The sequence below is a fragment of the Procambarus clarkii genome, chromosome 22 (genome assembly GCF_040958095.1).
Source record: "Procambarus clarkii isolate CNS0578487 chromosome 22, FALCON_Pclarkii_2.0, whole genome shotgun sequence".
In the NCBI taxonomy this organism is placed as follows: Eukaryota; Metazoa; Arthropoda; class Malacostraca; order Decapoda; family Cambaridae; genus Procambarus; species Procambarus clarkii.
The window spans coordinates 23850080-23867786 of NC_091171.1; positions in this window are offsets into that span (position 1 = coordinate 23850080).

Sequence of the window (17707 nt, forward strand, 5' to 3'; positions counted from 1 at the left end):
GACAATTCAAACGACGCTTCGGTCCGTCCTGGACAATTCAAACGACGCTTCGGTCCGTTCTGGACAATTCAAACGACGCTTCGGTCCGTCCTGGACAATTCAAACGACGCTTCGGTCCGTTCTGGACAGTTCAAACAACGCTTCGGTCCGTCCTGGACAATTCAACGACGCTTCGGTCCGTTCTGGACAATTCAACGACGCTTCGGTCCGTTCTGGACAATTCAACGACGCTTCGGTCCGTTCTGGACAATTCAACGACGCTTCGGTCCGTTCTGGACAGTTCAAACGACGCTTCGGTCCGTCCTGGACAATTCAACGACGCTTCGGTCCGTCCTGGACAATTCAACGACGCTTCGGTCCGTTCTGGACAATTCAACGACGCTTCGGTCCGTTCTGGACAATTCAAACGACGCTTCGGTCCGTCCTGGACAATTCAAACGACGCTTCGGTCCGTTCTGGACAATTCAAACGACGCTTCGGTCCGTCCTGGACAATTCAACGACGCTTCGGTCCGTTCTGGACAATTCAAACGACGCTTCGGTCCGTCCTGGACAATTCAAACGACGCTTCGGTCCGTCCTTGACAATTCAAACGACGCTTCGGTCCGTTCTGGACAATTCAAACGACGCTTCGGTCCGTCCTGGACAATTCAAACGACGCTTCGGTCCGTCCTGGACAATTCAAACGACGCTTCGGTCCGTCCTGGACAATTCAAACGACGCTTCGGTCCGTTCTGGACAATTCAAACGACGCTTCGGTCCGTCCTGGACAATTCAACGACGCTTCGGTCCGTCCTGGACAATTCAAACGACGCTTCGGTCCGTCCTGGACAATTCAAACGACGCTTCGGTCCGTTCTGGACAATTCAAACGACGCTTCGGTCCGTCCTGGACAATTCAAACGACGCTTCGGTCCGTTCTGGACAATTCAAACGACGCTTCGGTCCGTCCTGGACAATTCAAACGACGCTTCGGTCCGTTCTGGACAGTTCAAACGACGCTTCGGTCCGTCCTGGACAATTCAACGACGCTTCGGTCCGTTCTGGACAATTCAACGACGCTTCGGTCCGTTCTGGACAATTCAACGACGCTTCGGTCCGTCCTGGACAATTCAACGACGCTTCGGTCCGTCCTGGACAATTCAACGACGCTTCGGTCCGTTCTGGACAATTCAAACGACGCTTCGGTCCGTCCTGGACAATTCAAACGACGCTTCGGTCCGTCCTGGACAATTCAAACGACGCTTCGGTCCGTTCTGGACAATTCAAACGACGCTTCGGTCCGTTCTGGACAATTCAAACGACGCTTCGGTCCGTCCTGGACAATTCAAACGACGCTTCGGTCCGTCCTGGACAATTCAAACGACGCTTCGGTCCGTTCTGGACAATTCAAACGACGCTTCGGTCCGTCCTGGACAATTCAACGACGCTTCGGTCCGTCCTGGACAATTCAAACGACGCTTCGGTCCGTCCTGGACAATTCAAACGACGCTTCGGTCCGTTCTGGACAATTCAAACGACGCTTCGGTCCGTCCTGGACAATTCAAACGACGCTTCGGTCCGTCCTGGACAATTCAAACGACGCTTCGGTCCGTTCTGGACAATTCAAACGACGCTTCGGTCCGTCCTGGACAATTCAACGACGCTTCGGTCCGTCCTGGACAATTCAAACGACGCTTCGGTCCGTCCTGGACAATTCAAACGACGCTTCGGTCCGTTCTGGACAATTCAACGACGCTTCGGTCCGTCCTGGACAATTCAACGACGCTTCGGTCCGTTCTGGACAATTCAAGTCGTGTCATTACATGACTTGAATTGTCCAGGACAGACCTAAACGTCGCTGATCTTATTTTCAGATGTGCGGGTTGTCTCGTCTGGTCGTAGTGCTTGAATGAACATCTTTTGGTATCTGTGAAGGTTGACACGGAACTGTGATTTGTAATCTTGTATATGATGGATGTTTAATATTAGGATATGAAAGAATAGTGGTGCAAGGACAGCGTCTTAACGTGGTGGTGGGGGGGGGGGGGGAGAAGAATTTAGGGGTTTTGACTGTACTCACCTAGTTGTGCTTGCGGGGGTTGAGCTTTGGCTCTTTTGTTCCGCCTCTCAACCGTCAATCAACCGGTGTACAGATTCCTGAGCCTACTCGGCTCTATCATATCTACACTTGAAACTGTGTATGGAGTCAGCCTCCACCACATCACTTCTTAGTGCATTCCATTTGCTAACTACTGACACTGGAAAAAATATTTTCTAATGTGTCTTTGGCTCGGTGGGGTACTCAGTTTCCACCTGTGTCCAATTGTTCGTGTTCCACCTGTGTCCCCTGTCGTGACTTGGCTTGCTTTGCAGCTACTCTGCGAAACCTGTTTTAAGACATTCAAAATCTGTCTCCACACTTCACCTCTTTCCCCTTGGACCTCATTTTATGGGTTGCCACTCCTAAACACATTTTATAAAAATTCTTTACCTACACTTTCAGGGAATAATATTGTGTGGCGTTAGTGCGGCCTGTCTTTGTTTTATTATTATTATTATTATTATTATTATTATTATTATTATTATTATTTGTATCCCCCATTGCTTAGCTGCCTCTTGTGGAATGAGGCGGAATTTTTTTTACCACAAATGTGGCTACACATTTACAATGCTAACCAGAGTGTGTGTATGTGTGGGTATATATATATATATATATATATATATATATATATATATATATATATATATATATATATATATATATATATATATATGCGAACAAGCCTGAATGGTCCCCAGGACTATATGCGAATGAAAACTCACACCCCAGAAGTGACTCGAACCCATACTCCCAGAAGCAACGCAACTGGTAACTACAGGGCGCCTTAATCCGCTTGACCATCACGGCCGTCAAAAGGAAGTGATAGCCGAGGCTATCATATATATATATATATATATATATATATATATATATATATATATATATATATATATATATATACATATACATATACATATATATATATGTCGTACCTAATAGCCAGAACGCACTTCTCAGCCTACTATTCAAGGCCCGATTTGCCTAATAAGCCAAGTTTTCATGAATTAATGTTTTTTCGTCTACCTAACCTACCTAACCTAACCTAACCTAGCTTTTTTTGGCTACCTAACCTAACCTTACCTATAAATATAGGTTAGGTTAGGTTAGGTAGGGTTGGTTAGGTTCGGTCATATATCTACGTTAATTTTAACTCCAATAAAAAAAAATTGACCTCATACATAGAGAAAAGGGTTGCTTTATCATTTCATAAGAAAAAAACTCTAGTAAATATATTAATTCAGGAAAACTTGGCTTATTAGGCAAATCGGGCCTTGAATAGTAGGCTGAGAAGAGAGTTCTGGCTACTAGGTACGACATATATATATATATATATATATATATATATATATATATATATATATATATATATATATACATATATACATATATATATATATATATATATATACATATATACATATATATATATATATATATATATATATACATATATATATATATATACATATATATATATATATATATATATATATATATATATATATATATATATATATATATATATATATATATATGTCGTACCTAATAGCCAGAACGCACTTCTAAGCCTACTATTCAAGGCCCGATTTGCCTAATAAGCCAAGTTTTCATGAATTAATGTTTTTTCGTCTACCTAACCTACCTAACCTAACCTAACCTAGCTTTTTTTGGCTACCTAACCTAACCTTACCTATAAATACAGGTTAGGTTAGGTTAGGTAGGGTTGGTTAGGTTCGGTCATATATCTACGTTAATTTTAACTCCAATAAAAAAAATTGACCTCATACATAGAGAAAAGGGTTGCTTTATCATTTCATAAGAAAAAAATTATAGTAAATATATTAATTCAGGAAAACTTGGCTTATTAGGCAAATCGGGCCTTGAATAGTAGGCTGAGAAGTGAGTTCTGGCTACTAGGTACGACATATATATATATATATATATATATGTCGTACCTAGTAGCCAGAACTCACTTCTCAGCCTACTATTCAAGGCCCGATTTGCCTAATAAGCCAAGTTTTCCTGAATTAATATATTTACTATAATTTTTTTCTTATGAAATGATAAAGCAACCCTTTTCTCTATGTATGAGGTCAATTTTTTTTATTGGAGTTAAAATTAACGTAGATATATGACCGAACCTAACCAACCCTACCTAACCTAACCTAACCTATATTTATAGGTAAGGTTAGGTTAGGTAGCCAAAAAAAGCTAGGTTAGGTTAGGTAGGTTAGGTAGACGAAAAAACATTAATTAATGAAAACTTGGCTTATTAGGCAAATCGGGCCTTGAATAGTAGGCTGAGAAGTGCGTTCTGGCTATTAGGTACGACATATATATATATATATATATATATATATATATATATATATATATATATATATATATATATATATATATATATATATATATATATACTGGTGCAATTATAGGGACCCACAGCCTCAGAGAAGGGAACACAGAGCATTCAGGGAAAAACTTGCCGTTTAACTCTGAATACGAAAGAGTGTTCGCTTCTCCTACCACCCCCTTTTTTTATTATGGTGTACACTTTATTATGCAAGGTTATACAGTTACATATCTGATTTTATACAAAAAATTAACATTAAGAGGACACAAGAAAAAGTTCGCTTCCTAGAGGCTGTAGATTTCCTGGAACTCCTCCGACGCCGGGCAGGAACTCAGGATGCAGCGAGCATTCCCCCTCTGGATCGCGACACTGAGGCGCTGAAAGAGAAAACTTGCCGCTCTAGGGTCTCTTGTGGTGTCAATGAGCTTGGAACCAAGATCCTTAAGAAACCTTCTTGCACTCTCACCCCATGGGCCGAGGGTCTCAGACCCTATTGGAACGAAGTTGTACCGATGATCTAATTGCCTGTACTTGACTGACTTTTGTTTTTCTCTGCGTGTCGCCGCGGCTCCTGCTGTGCCGGCAGAGAGGTTGATGTATGTGGTTGCCAGGGTGGATACGCAAGTATAGTCCCATGCCAACTGCCTGCCACCCTTCCACGGACGCAGTGTGATTCCGTCTGGTCGGCCGGCAAAGCTAACAGAGTCACGGTTCAGTAGGTTGCGGGGCTCTCTCTCCGCTGGACACTGAGCAGAGGCATTGCTTCTTTTAATGATGTCGTTGACTTCGTCGAGTCTAGTGTGCCAACCACCAGATTTTCCACAGTGCAGGCCATGCAATTCATATTCGTCAGCATCTGCTTCGCCGCAAATACACCTGTGAACAGTGTGGATAGGGGCAGCAAGGCGGAGAGCGACTGCAATACGGAGCTCCTGCGGATCAAGACGTGTGCCTGTCGCAGACATGGGGACTGCCAGAAGGAAGTCCCCTGCATGGGGAGCCTGCACAGCTGTGAGGCGTGCACGATCACTGGGGGTTGTTGCTGCCTCCAGCAAAGCTGTGGCTTCTTTGTCTACAATGGGGCTGTCCCAACTGGATTGTTTCTTGGCTTTCGGCATGGCTGGTCTGAGTGCTGGGTTTGTCATGGCACCCCATTTCGTGTCGCATTCCGTGTAGTGGGGGTCCTGTATCCCCGCTACATCACTCAGGGTGTCAGGTAGAATTTCCTTAACCAGGTCATCTGATGCTGAGGAGGAAGGCTGGGACAGCAATTTGGGTGGCGGTGCGGACACCCAAGCCACCGAGCCTAACAAGAAGAGTGGCTTGTTTCCACTGGTATTCGTTGAGGGAGAGGTTAACAACTTTTTCCAGCATGGTCTTCAGTAAGATGTCATTATTTTAGGCCGGTCTTTATTTTATTATTATTATTATTATTATTATTATTATTATTATTTGTATCCCCCCATTGCTTAGCTGCCTCTTGTGGAATGAGGCGGAATTTTATATATATAATATATATATATATATATATATATATATATATATATATATATATATATATATATATATATATATATATATATATATATTTATAATATTTCGTCTGTCCTCCATGGACAGGGCCAGATCCTCCATGGATCTGTTAAACATACATTTCACTGATTTATTGAACAATGAACCACAGAAGGTGATTGTAGTGCCTTTTAAAATGCTAACCTAAACTACAAACATAAATACACAGATTTACGTCTGTCCTACAGAAACAGTGTTCAAGGTGTGTGGGGTTCGAGCTGGTGCAAGGCTCCTTGACACCGCTGGCGAGGAGGGGTGGGGGGAGGTTGGTACTTTAGGGCTAGGTTACTTTATTTTACTTTTATAACCAAAATCAAAACAAATTTTTATATTGCTAAATCAAACTTTAAAGGACTAGTTAGTGATGCAGACGATTCCAAGCTGCAAGGTTGTGTGGGGTTGTTTTAGAAGGGGGGGGATGTAACATCGGTCGATGTTGTTGTAGAATGATTAGGTTGTGGGCAGGAATTGGAGTACCAAACGTCCACTGCTTTTTCTTAGTTTTATTATAAATATATATATATCTTCTATCTTCTACACGGGCCACGAACTAGCTTGTAGAGTGTGTAAGGAAGCGCGTGTAGACGCTCTGATGCCCGGGGTGTGTCTGAGGTCTGTGGTCTGCAGCAGAGTAGATTGCATTCAAATCTGCTGACACGTTGTTGATACTTATTAAGTTGTTTAGCTTAAGAGGGTATTAGGTCACCCTATGTGTATGTCCATGGGCGACTAACTGGCGTCCAACACCGCTCGGCACGCTATCATCGGCGTCCTCGGCGATCTGCTTGAAAAATTTGAAAACCCTTGGGCGTGTACCTAACTAACGTTATATACAGTGATTTACCTATAGTGGCCGTAAACAAACAAGTTTTGAGACGTCCAACACCGTCTCGGACATGCATGAATAATGAGTACAATGCTTAAATATAATCCTTAAATAAGCTATCCATGGAGCATCATGACTAACTAGCTAAATGTCTGCGCGAGCTGGAGGCAGGAGGTCTGGCTGCAGGTAGAGGCGGTAGCGGTAGAGTCAGCGGACCAGAAGTTGCGCGTAAGAATTCATGATGCTCAGCCACAGTGTTACCTGTTAAGTAGATTATAAACGGCAGACACTAACGTAGGCACAATATAGTACATGGCAATACATAGAATAAGCGACATTTCCACTAAAATATGGAGAGCATGAACGTGGCAGGAACACTAGGACCTACATAGTGTATAGAGACACGACAAGATCAATAAACTACGAACGAAGATACAGTTCTAGCTGTATATATATATATATATATATATATATATATATATATATATATATATATATATATATATATATATATATATATATATATATATATATATATATATATACTAACCAGTTGTACGAATTATAACCAGTCTAACCAGTTGTACGAATTCCTTTAGAACAGGAATTCGTACAACTGGTTAGAAATGTTAAAAAAGAGATAAGGAAAGCAAAAAGAAACTATGAAGTTCGCATAGCAGGGCAAGCAAAGACAAATCCTAAAGGGTTTTTTCAGTTATATCGTACTAAGACTAGGGAAAGGATAGGTCCATTAAAAACTGAGACAGGTCAAATAACAGATAGTGATGAAGAGATGAGTAGTATTTTTAATAAATATTTTGTATCTGTATTTACTAAAGAGGAACTTAACAATATGCCTTCAGCCGAACAAGTCTATGTGGGTGGGGACGAGGACAGGTTGACGAGTTTAGCAGTTACCAGGGAGGATGTTCTTAAACAAATAGTAAAACTCAAACCAAACAAATCCCCAGGGCCGGATGAAGTGTTTGCTAGGGTGCTTAAAGAATGCAAAGAGGAGCTTTGTGACCCACTGTCAACCATATTTAATAAATCAATAGAGTCAGGCAGAGTGCCAGAGTTTTGGAAAGTTGCTAATGTGATACCAGTTTTTAAGAAAGGAGATAGATCACTTGCGTCTAACTATCGACCAATTAGCCTAACGTCTATTGTGGGAAAGTTACTCGAATCTATAATAGCAAATAAAATTCGTCTTCATCTTGAAAAACATAAATTAATAATTGAGTCGCAACATGGTTTTATAAATGGCCGTTCATGTTTAACAAATTTGTTATCTTTTTATTCTAGCATTGTTGAGGCAGTTGATAGTGGTAAGGATTGCGATGTTGTATACCTTGACTTTAGCAAAGCTTTTGATACAGTGCCACATGAAAGACTGATTAAAAAAATAGAGTCTCATGGTATTGGGGGTGCTATATTAAGCTGGATTAGGGCATGGCTGTACCAAAGGAAACAGAGAGTTAGTATAAATGGAATCAAGTCAGAGTGGGAAAATGTTGTAAGTGGAGTGCCTCAAGGCTCTGTCCTGGGACCTCTGTTGTTTATAATATATATAAATGATTTAGATTCAGGTTTGAGTAGCAACATTTGCAAATTTGCCGATGATACGAAAATCGGTAGGGAAATTAATTCGGAGGAGGACTCACTATCACTTCAAGTTGATCTAGATAGGGTTTTGAAATGGTCAAAGGATTGGCAGATGCAGTTTAATGCTGATAAATGTAAAGTTCTGAGGTTAGGTAATGATGATAGAGTTACAAGATACGAGCTAGATGGTGTTGTGATTGCGAAGTCGGATTGCGAAAGGGATCTGGGAGTTATGATTAGTAAGAATTTAAAACAAAAGGATCAATGCATAAATGTTCGTAATAAGGCAAATCGGACACTTGGATTTATTAATCGCAGCGTTGGTAACAAGACACCTGGTGTGGTTCTCAAGCTATATCTTGCTCTAGTTAGGCCCCATTTAGATTATGCAGTTCAGTTTTGGTCGCCATATTATAGAATGGATATAAATTCACTTGAACGTGTCCAGCGTAGGATGACTAAGTTAATTCCCCAAATTAGAAATCTTTCATATGAAGAAAGATTAACAAAGCTTAAGTTGCATTCACTGGAAAGGCGAAGAGTTAGGGGTGACATGATAGAGGTTTACAAGTGGATGAATGGACATAACCGGGGGGATATTAATAGGGTATTAAAAGTATCAACACAGGACAGAACACGAAACAATGGATATAAATTGGATAAGTTTAGATTTAGGAAAGACTTGGGTAAATACTGGTTCAGTAACAGGGTTGTTGATTTGTGGAACCAATTGCCGCGTAACATTGTGGAGGTGGGGTCCCTCGATTGTTTCAAGCACGGGTTGGACAAGTATATGAGTGGGATTGGGTGGTTATAGAATAGGAGCTGCCTCGTATGGGCCAATAGGCCTTCTGCAGTTACCTTTGTTCTTATGTTCTTATGTTCTTATGATACCCGAGGTGGAAGGGTCTATATACATTGAACCGAGGGGTGCGAAACGAATGTTGTAATCACTCTTAAATCTAGTCATAAAACTATGAATTCTCAGGTGCTAGTCCATCACGAACGTAGTCTCCCACTGCCATGTATGAACAAGCAGGGAGAGGGGAGCAGATAGAACGCATCCATTGTCCCTTACAGACTGGAACACCACAGTCACACGAAGAGGAATCATCAGACTGTTGGTAGTGTACTGTCGAAATAACAGGTCTGGACCGAAGATTGTATGTGTGAGTACGTGGTGGGGTAGTATCGCTGGGCATGTCTGAGACCGAAGTGGGTGTCACAGTGGTAGGGTCACACAGTACATTGTCAGGGACAGGAGTCGGGGTGTCATCTTCAACAGTCAGACGGGCTAATTTCATGTGGTTGAGATGCTCATGTACTTGTTCTCCAGTGGCTAGGTTTTCCAGCTTATACTTATTACCTGTGATATGCTCAAGAACTCTGTAAGGACCAAGAAACTTCTCAGTCAGTTTGTACATGGGACCATCTCGTCGCTGGTTGAGGATCATTACTAAAGATCCAGGTCCTATTCTCGTAGGTTTAGCACGAGCATTTTGTAACCGTGTGAAATCATCAGTAGCTTTAGAGAGATGTTCCTTGACCCTCTGGAACACCAGTTGAGTGTCTCTCCGTTTTACCTTAACATAGTCGTCATAGTTGTAGAGTGGCGCGGGCGGCGCGGAGATGATGGCATTAGGAAATCTCATGTCTGTCCCAAATAGCACAAAGTGAGGTGTGTCTCCTATGGAGGAGTTGACAGAGGAGTTTATCGAACATTGGACGATTGGCATAAGTTCATCCCATTTGTGACTGTCCCGATTGACTGTCACTCTGAGTGCGTCAAGGACCTTCTTGTTAGTTCTTTCAGCAAGGCCATTGCTAGCCGGTTGATAAGGCATTATATTACACTTCTTGATGTTGTACAATGTAGCCAGTTGTTCCAGAACAGAATTGTTGAATTCCGGGCCGTTGTCAGAGAGTATAACTCTGGGTGGACCATACCTGCAAATTATATGATCATGAAAGGCACTAGCTATAGTTTCTATGGATTTGTTAACGAATTTTGCTGAAACCTCCAGAGGAAATAAACATCTCCTAGTTATGGTAGATAACTTGGACGCCAGTTAGTCGCCCATGGACATACACATAGGGTGACCTAATACCCTCTTAAGCTAAACAACTTAATAAGTATCAACAACATCGACCGATGTTACACTGGTGGCAGCGGTGGGATGTTGTTGATACTTATTAAGTTGTTTAGCTTAAGAGGGTATTAGGTCACCCTATGTGTATGTCCATGGGCGACTAACTGGCGTCCAACAGGGAGAGGTAGACCCCTGGCACCCGGTAGCACCCCCTGGCTCCAGGTAGCGCCCCCTGGCACCAGGTAGCGCCCCCTGGCACCAGGTAGCCCCCCCCTGGCACCAGGTAGCCCCCCCTGGCACCAGGTAGCCCCCCCTGGCCTCCCTCCACACTCCTCAGCTGCCACCACACTGTCATACCAACCCACCATCTGCAAGACGAGGCTGTTCAAGGCTAACGAGGCACTAGGCATGCAGGGCTCCACGTGAAGGCTAGCGGCGTGTGCGCTGACCCGAAGCTTACAGGCTCTCAGAGCTGGCCTCTCCTCACACTTTAAAGGGAACGGAATTGATATTTAAACCCGAGGCAGCCCGGAACGCTTGTAATACACTTTGTATTTGACAGGTTACTGTGTGTGTGTGTGTGTGTGTGTGTGTGTGTGTGTGTGTGTGTGTGTGTGTGTGTGTGTGTGTGTGTGTGTGTGTGTGTGTGTCAGACTTCCCTGGTTAGGCGAGGCACCCTTTCCACCTGTCTGGCCCCGTCCCCCTCATTGTTCCAGGAAAAATAAGGAGAGATAGCTGGAAGTCTTTTTTTTCATTTCGAAAACAAAGATTTAGATGGAAGTTTAGGAATGTGCTTGTTGTGAGTGCAAGTACTCGTCGTGATGTGCTTGTTGTGAGTGCAAGTACTCGTCGTGATGTGCTTGTTGTGAGTGCAAGTACTCGTCGTGATGTGCGTGTTGTGAGTGCAAGTACTCGTCGTGATGTGCTTGTTGTGAGTGCAAGTACTCGTCGTGATGTGCTTGTTGTGAGTGCAAGTACTCGTCGTGATGTAGTACTCGTCGTGATGTGCTTGTTGTGAGTGCAAGTACTCGTCGTGATGTGCTTGTTGTGAGTGCAAGTACTCGTCGTGATGTGCTTGTTGTGAGTGCAAGTACTCGTCGTGATGTGCTTGTTGTGAGTGCAAGTACTCGTCGTGATGTGCTTGTTGTGAGTGCAAGTACTCGTCGTGATGTGCTTGTTGTGAGTGCAAGTACTCGTCGTGATGTGCTTGTTGTGAGTGCAAGTACTCGTCGTGATGTGCTTGTTGTGAGTGCAAGTACTCGTCGTGATGTGCTTGTTGTGAGTGCAAGTACTCGTCTTGATGTGCTTGTTGTGGCTCTCCTTGTCCCTCGAGGTCCAGTGGCCTCACCTTTCACGCCCCTCAGCTCTGGTCCAGGCAACATAGTGAAGAACTCTTGCTGCATATATCTGTGCTGTCATGTTTTGGTTCGTGGTCATTTATATTGCTGCAGCTGCATGCTCCCAGGTGGTGAAGGTGGTGGTGGACATGCCCCCAGGTGGTGAAGGTGGTGGTGGACATGCTCCCAGGTGGTGAAGGTGGTGGTGGACATGCTCCCAGGTGGTGAAGGTGGTGGTGGACATGCTCCCAGGTGGTGAAGGTGGTGGTGGACATGCTCCCAGGTGGTGAAGGTGGTGGTGGACATGCTCCCAGGTGGTGAAAGTGGTGGTGGACGTGCTCCCAGGTGGTGAAGGTGGTGGTGGACATGCCCCCAGGTGGTGAAGGTGGTGGTGGACATGCTCCCAGGTGGTGAAGGTGGTGGTGGACATGCTCCCAGGTGGTGAAGGTGGTGGTGGACATGCTCCCAGGTGGTGAAGGTGGTGGTGGACATGCTCCCAGGTGGTGAAGGTGGTGGTGGACATGCTCCCAGGTGGTGAAAGTGGTGGTGGACGTGCTCCCAGGTGGTGAAGGTGGTGGTGGTGGACATGCTCCCAGGTGGTGAAGGTGGTGGTGGTGGACATGCTCCCAGGTGGTGAAGGTGGTGGTGGACATGCTCCCAGGTGGTGGTGGACATGCTCCCAGGTGGTGAAGGTGGTGGTGGACATGCTCCCAGGTGGTGAAGGTGGTGGTGGACATGCTCCCAGGTGGTGAAGGTGGTGGTGGACATGCTCCCAGGTGAAGGTGGTGGTGGACATGCTCCCAGGTGGTGAAGGTGGTGGTGGACATGCTCCCAGGTGAAGGTGGTGGTGGACATGCTCCCAGGTGAAGGTGGTGGTGGACATGCTCCCAGGTGGTGAAGGTGGTGGTGGACATGCTCCCAGGTGGTGAAGATGGTGGTGGACATGCCCCCAGGTGGTGAAGGTGGTGGTGAAGGTGGTGGTGGTGGACATGCTCCCAGGTGGTGAAGGTGGTGGTGGACATGCTTCCAGGTGGTGGTGGACATGCTCCCAGGTGGTGAAGGTGGTGGTGGACATGCTCCCAGGTGGTGAAGATGGTGGTGGACATGCCCCCAGGTGGTGAAGGTGGTGGTGAAGGTGGTGGTGGTGGTGGACATGCTCCCAGGTGGTGAAGGTGGTGGTGGACATGCTTCCAGGTGGTGGTGGACATGCTCCCAGGTGGTGAAGGTGGTGGTGGACATGCTCCCAGGTGGTGAAGGTGGTGGTGGTGGACATGCTCCCAGGTGGTGAAGGTGGTGGTGGACATGCTCCCAGGTGGTGAAGGTTGTGGTGGACATGCTCCCAGGTGGTGAAGGTGGTGGTGGACATGCTCTCAGGTGGTGAAGGTGGTGGTGGACGTGCTCCCAGGTGGTGAAGGTGGTGGTGGACATGGCCCCAGGTGGTGAAGGTGGTGGTGGACATGGCCCCAGGTGGTGAAGGTGGTGGTGGACGTGCTCCCAGGTGGTGAAGGTGGTGGTAGACATGCTCCAAGGTGGTGAAGGTGGTGGTGGTGGACATGCTCCCAGGTGGTGAAGGTGGTGGTGGTGGACATGCTCCCAGGTGGTGAAGGTGGTGGTGGACATGCTCCCAGGTGGTGAAGGTGGTGGTGGACATGCTCCCAGGTGGTGAAGGTGGTGGTGGACATGCTCCCAGGTGGTGAAGGTGGTGGTGGACATGCTCCCAGGTGGTGAAGGTGTTGGTGGTGGACATGGCCCCAGGTGGTGAAGGTGGTGGTGGTGGACATGCTCCCAGGTGGTGAAGGTGGTGGTGGTGGACATGCTCCCAGGTGGTGAAGGTGGTGGTGGACATGCTCCCAGGTGGTGAAGGTGGTGGTGGACATGCTCCCAGGTGGTGAAGGTGGTGGTGGTGGACATGCTCCCAGGTGGTGAAAGTGGTGGTGGACATGCTCCCAGGTGGTGAAGGTGGTGGTGGACATGCTCCCAGGTGGTGAAGGTGGTGGTGGTGGACATGGCCCCAGGTGGTGAAGGTGGTGGTGGTGGACATGCTCCCAGGTGGTGAAGGTGGTGGTGGACATGCTCCCAGGTGGTGGTGGACATGCTCCCAGGTGGTGAAGGTGGTGGTGGACATGCTCCCAGGTGGTGAAGGTGGTGGTGGTGGACATGCTCCCAGGTGGTGAAGGTGGTGGTGGACATGCTCCCAGGTGGTGAAGGTGATGGTGGACATGCTCCCAGGTGGTGAAGGTGGTGGTGGACATGCTCCCAGGTGGTGAAGGTGGTGATGGACATGCTCCCAGGTGGTGAAGGTGGTGGTGGACATGCTCCCAGGTGGTGAAGGTGGTGGTGGACATGGCTCCAGGTGGTGAAGGTGGTGGTGGACATGCTCCCAGGTGGTGGACATGGCTCCAGGTGGTGAAGGTGGTGGTGGACATGCTCCCAGGTGGTGAAGATGGTGGTGGACATGCTCCCAGGTGAAGGTGGTGGTGGACATGCTCCCAGGTGGTGAAGGTGGTGGTGGACATGCTCCCAGGTGGTGAAGGTGGTGGTGGACATGCTCCCAGGTGGTGAAGGTGGTGGTGGACATGCTCCCAGGTGGTGAAGGTGGTGGTGGACATGCTCCCAGGTGGTGAAGGTGGTGGTGGACATGCTCCCAGGTGGTGAAGGTGGTGGTGGACATGCTCCCAGGTGGTGAAGGTGGTGGTGGACATGGCTCCAGGTGGTGAATGTGGTGGTGGACATGCTCCCAGGTGGTGAAGATGGTGGTGGACATGCTCCCAGGTGAAGGTGGTGGTGGACATGCTCCCAGGTGGTGAAGGTGGTGGTGGACATGCTCCCAGGTGGTGAAGGTGGTGGTGGACATGCTCCCAGGTGGTGAAGGTGGTGGTGGACATGCTCCCAGGTGGTGAAGGTGGTGGTGGACATGCTCCCAGGTGGTGAAGGTGGTGGTGGACATGCTCCCAGGTGGTGAAGGTGGTGGTGGACATGCTCCCAGGTGGTGGACATGGCTCCAGGTGGTGAAGGTGGTGGTGGACATGCTCCCAGGTGGTGAAGATGGTGGTGGACATGCTCCCAGGTGAAGGTGGTGGTGGACATGCTCCCAGGTGGTGAAGGTGGTGGTGGACATGCTCCCAGGTGGTGAAGGTGGTGGTGGACATGCTCCCAGGTGGTGAAGGTGGTGGTGGACATGCTCCCAGGTGGTGAAGGTGGTGGTGGACATGCTCCCAGGTGGTGAAGGTGGTGGTGGACATGGCTCCAGGTGGTGAAGGTGGTGGTGGACATGGCTCCAGGTGGTGAAGGTGGTGGTGGACATGCTCCCAGGTGGTGAAGATGGTGGTGGACATGCTCCCAGGTGAAGGTGGTGGTGGACATGCTCCCAGGTGGTGAAGGTGGTGGTGGACATGCTCCCAGGTGGTGAAGGTGGTGGTGGACATGCTCCCAGGTGGTGAAGGTGGTGGTGGACATGCTCCCAGGTGGTGAAGGTGGTGGTGGACATGCTCCCAGGTGGTGAAGGTGGTGGTGGACATGCTCCCAGGTGGTGAAGGTGGTGGTGGACATGCTCCCAGGTGGTGGACATGGCTCCAGGTGGTGAAGGTGGTGGTGGACATGCTCCCAGGTGGTGAAGATGGTGGTGGACATGCTCCCAGGTGGTGAAGGTGGTGGTGGACATGCTCCCAGGTGGTGAAGGTGGTGGTGGACATGCTCCCAGGTGGTGAAGGTGGTGGTGGACATGCTCCCAGGTGGTGAAGGTGGTGGTGGACATGCTCCCAGGTGGTGGACTCTGTACCCATCAGATAACTCGAGTTTAAGGGTTGTTCAAGAGAACAGGTTGTCAAGGAAGTTGATAAAGACAGTAAAGTATGTCTTGACTGCGTCTGGGTGCAAGCGACTTGTTCAGATGTGACAACTTGTTTCTTTTAATTTCTTTATTATGCATCCCATACTCATTGGGTGATTGTCATTTAGCTAAGCAAGTGACAGTCTTGTGAAGCTAGTTACTCAACTGTTATTACACACATATACATATCAATGGTCTTTTTATATCACAAGTGATTAAAGAAGAGGCTCACAATACAATATACAAGTCACCCACCTAATGTTGGTTCAGGTGTGCGAGTCCTTGGTCAGACTGTTGGTGGCTTTGGTAATACCTGTATATACCTTTGTATATTACCTTTGTGGTGGTTGGTCACAAGTGGCTTAGGTCCTAGGCCGGTTGTTCTGTATATGGAGTGGTACTGGGAGTACTCCAGCCATGTTGTTTTACTGTGCAAATTTGGAACCTGACCTTCCAGTATGTATGCATTATGTGATTCCTCTCCTGTACTCCAGGGGAGTACATTTTGAGATATATGAGGCAGTCAGATATATGTAGATATAAATATATATATTGAGATATATGTAGGTGCTGTTTCGCGTCTATGCGTGCCGTCTATGTTCTCTGTATACCCTGTATTTCAGCACACTCTCCTGCTCTGAAGGGGGGAGTGAGTACCGAGCAGTACTCACAGCAGTCACCGGTGACACCAGCTTGGGGGTCTGATGACTGGTAGCTGAGTAGGTGCATGTTCCCCTTACGGCTATAATGGTTCTAACCTGGAGTGTGTGGTAATAATGGCCGTTGCTGAAGGGGGATAATGGTCCATGATGTATCACTGTCCTGTATTGAGCGTTGGTGTGTGTGTGTGTGTGTGTGTGTGTGTACTCACCTATATGTGCTTGCAGGATCGAGCATTGACTCTTGGATCCCGCCTTTCGAGCATCGGTTGTTTACAGCAATGACTCCTGTCCCATTTCCCTATCATACCTGGTTTTAAAATTATGAATAGTATTTGCTTCCACAACCTGTTCCTGAAGTGCATTCCATTTCCCCACTACTCTCACGCTAAAAGAAAACTTCCTTACATCTCTGTGACTCATCTGAGTTTCAAGCTTCCATCCATGTCCTCTCGTTCTGTTACTATTCCGTGTGAACATTTCGTCTATGTCCACTCTGTCAATTCCTCTGAGTATCTTATACGTTCCTATCATGTCCCCCCTCTCCCTTCTTCTTTCTAGTGTCGTAAGGCACAGTTCCCTCAGGCGCTCTTCATACCCCATCCCTCGTAGCTCTGGGACGAGTCTCGTTGCAAACCTCTGAACCTTTTCCAGTTTCATTATATGCTTCTTCAGATGGGGACTCCATGATGAGGCGGCATACTCTAAGACTGGCCTTACGTAGGCAGTGTAAAGCGCCCTAAATGCCTCCTTACTTAGGTTTCTGAATGATGTTCTAACTTTTGCCAGTGTAGAGTACGCTGCTGTCGTTATCCTATTAATATGTGCCTCAGGAGATAGATTAGGTGTTACGTCCACCCCCAGGTCTCTTTCACGCGTCGTTACAGGTAGGCTGTTCCCCTTCATTGTGTACTGTCCCTTTGGTCTCCTATCTCCTAGTCCCATTTCCATAACTTTACATTTGCTCGTGTTGAATTCTAGTAGCCATTTCTCTGACCATCTCTGCAATCTGTTCAGGTCCTCTTGGAGGATCCTGCAATCCTCATCTGTCACAACTCTTCTCATCAACTTTGCATCATCCGCAAACATCGACATGTAGGACTCTACGCCTGTAAACATGTCGTTAACATATACAAGAAATAGAATTGGTCCCAGCACCGATCCTTGTGGTACTCCACTTGTTACTGTTCGCCAGTCCGACTTCTCGCCCCTTACCGTAACTCTTTGGCTCCTTCCTGTTAGGTAGTTCCTTATCCATTCTAGGACCTTTCCCCCCACCCCCGCCTGCCTCTCGAGCTTGAACAGCAGTCTCATGTGCGGTACTGTATCAAAGGCTTTTTGGCAGTCCAGAAATATGC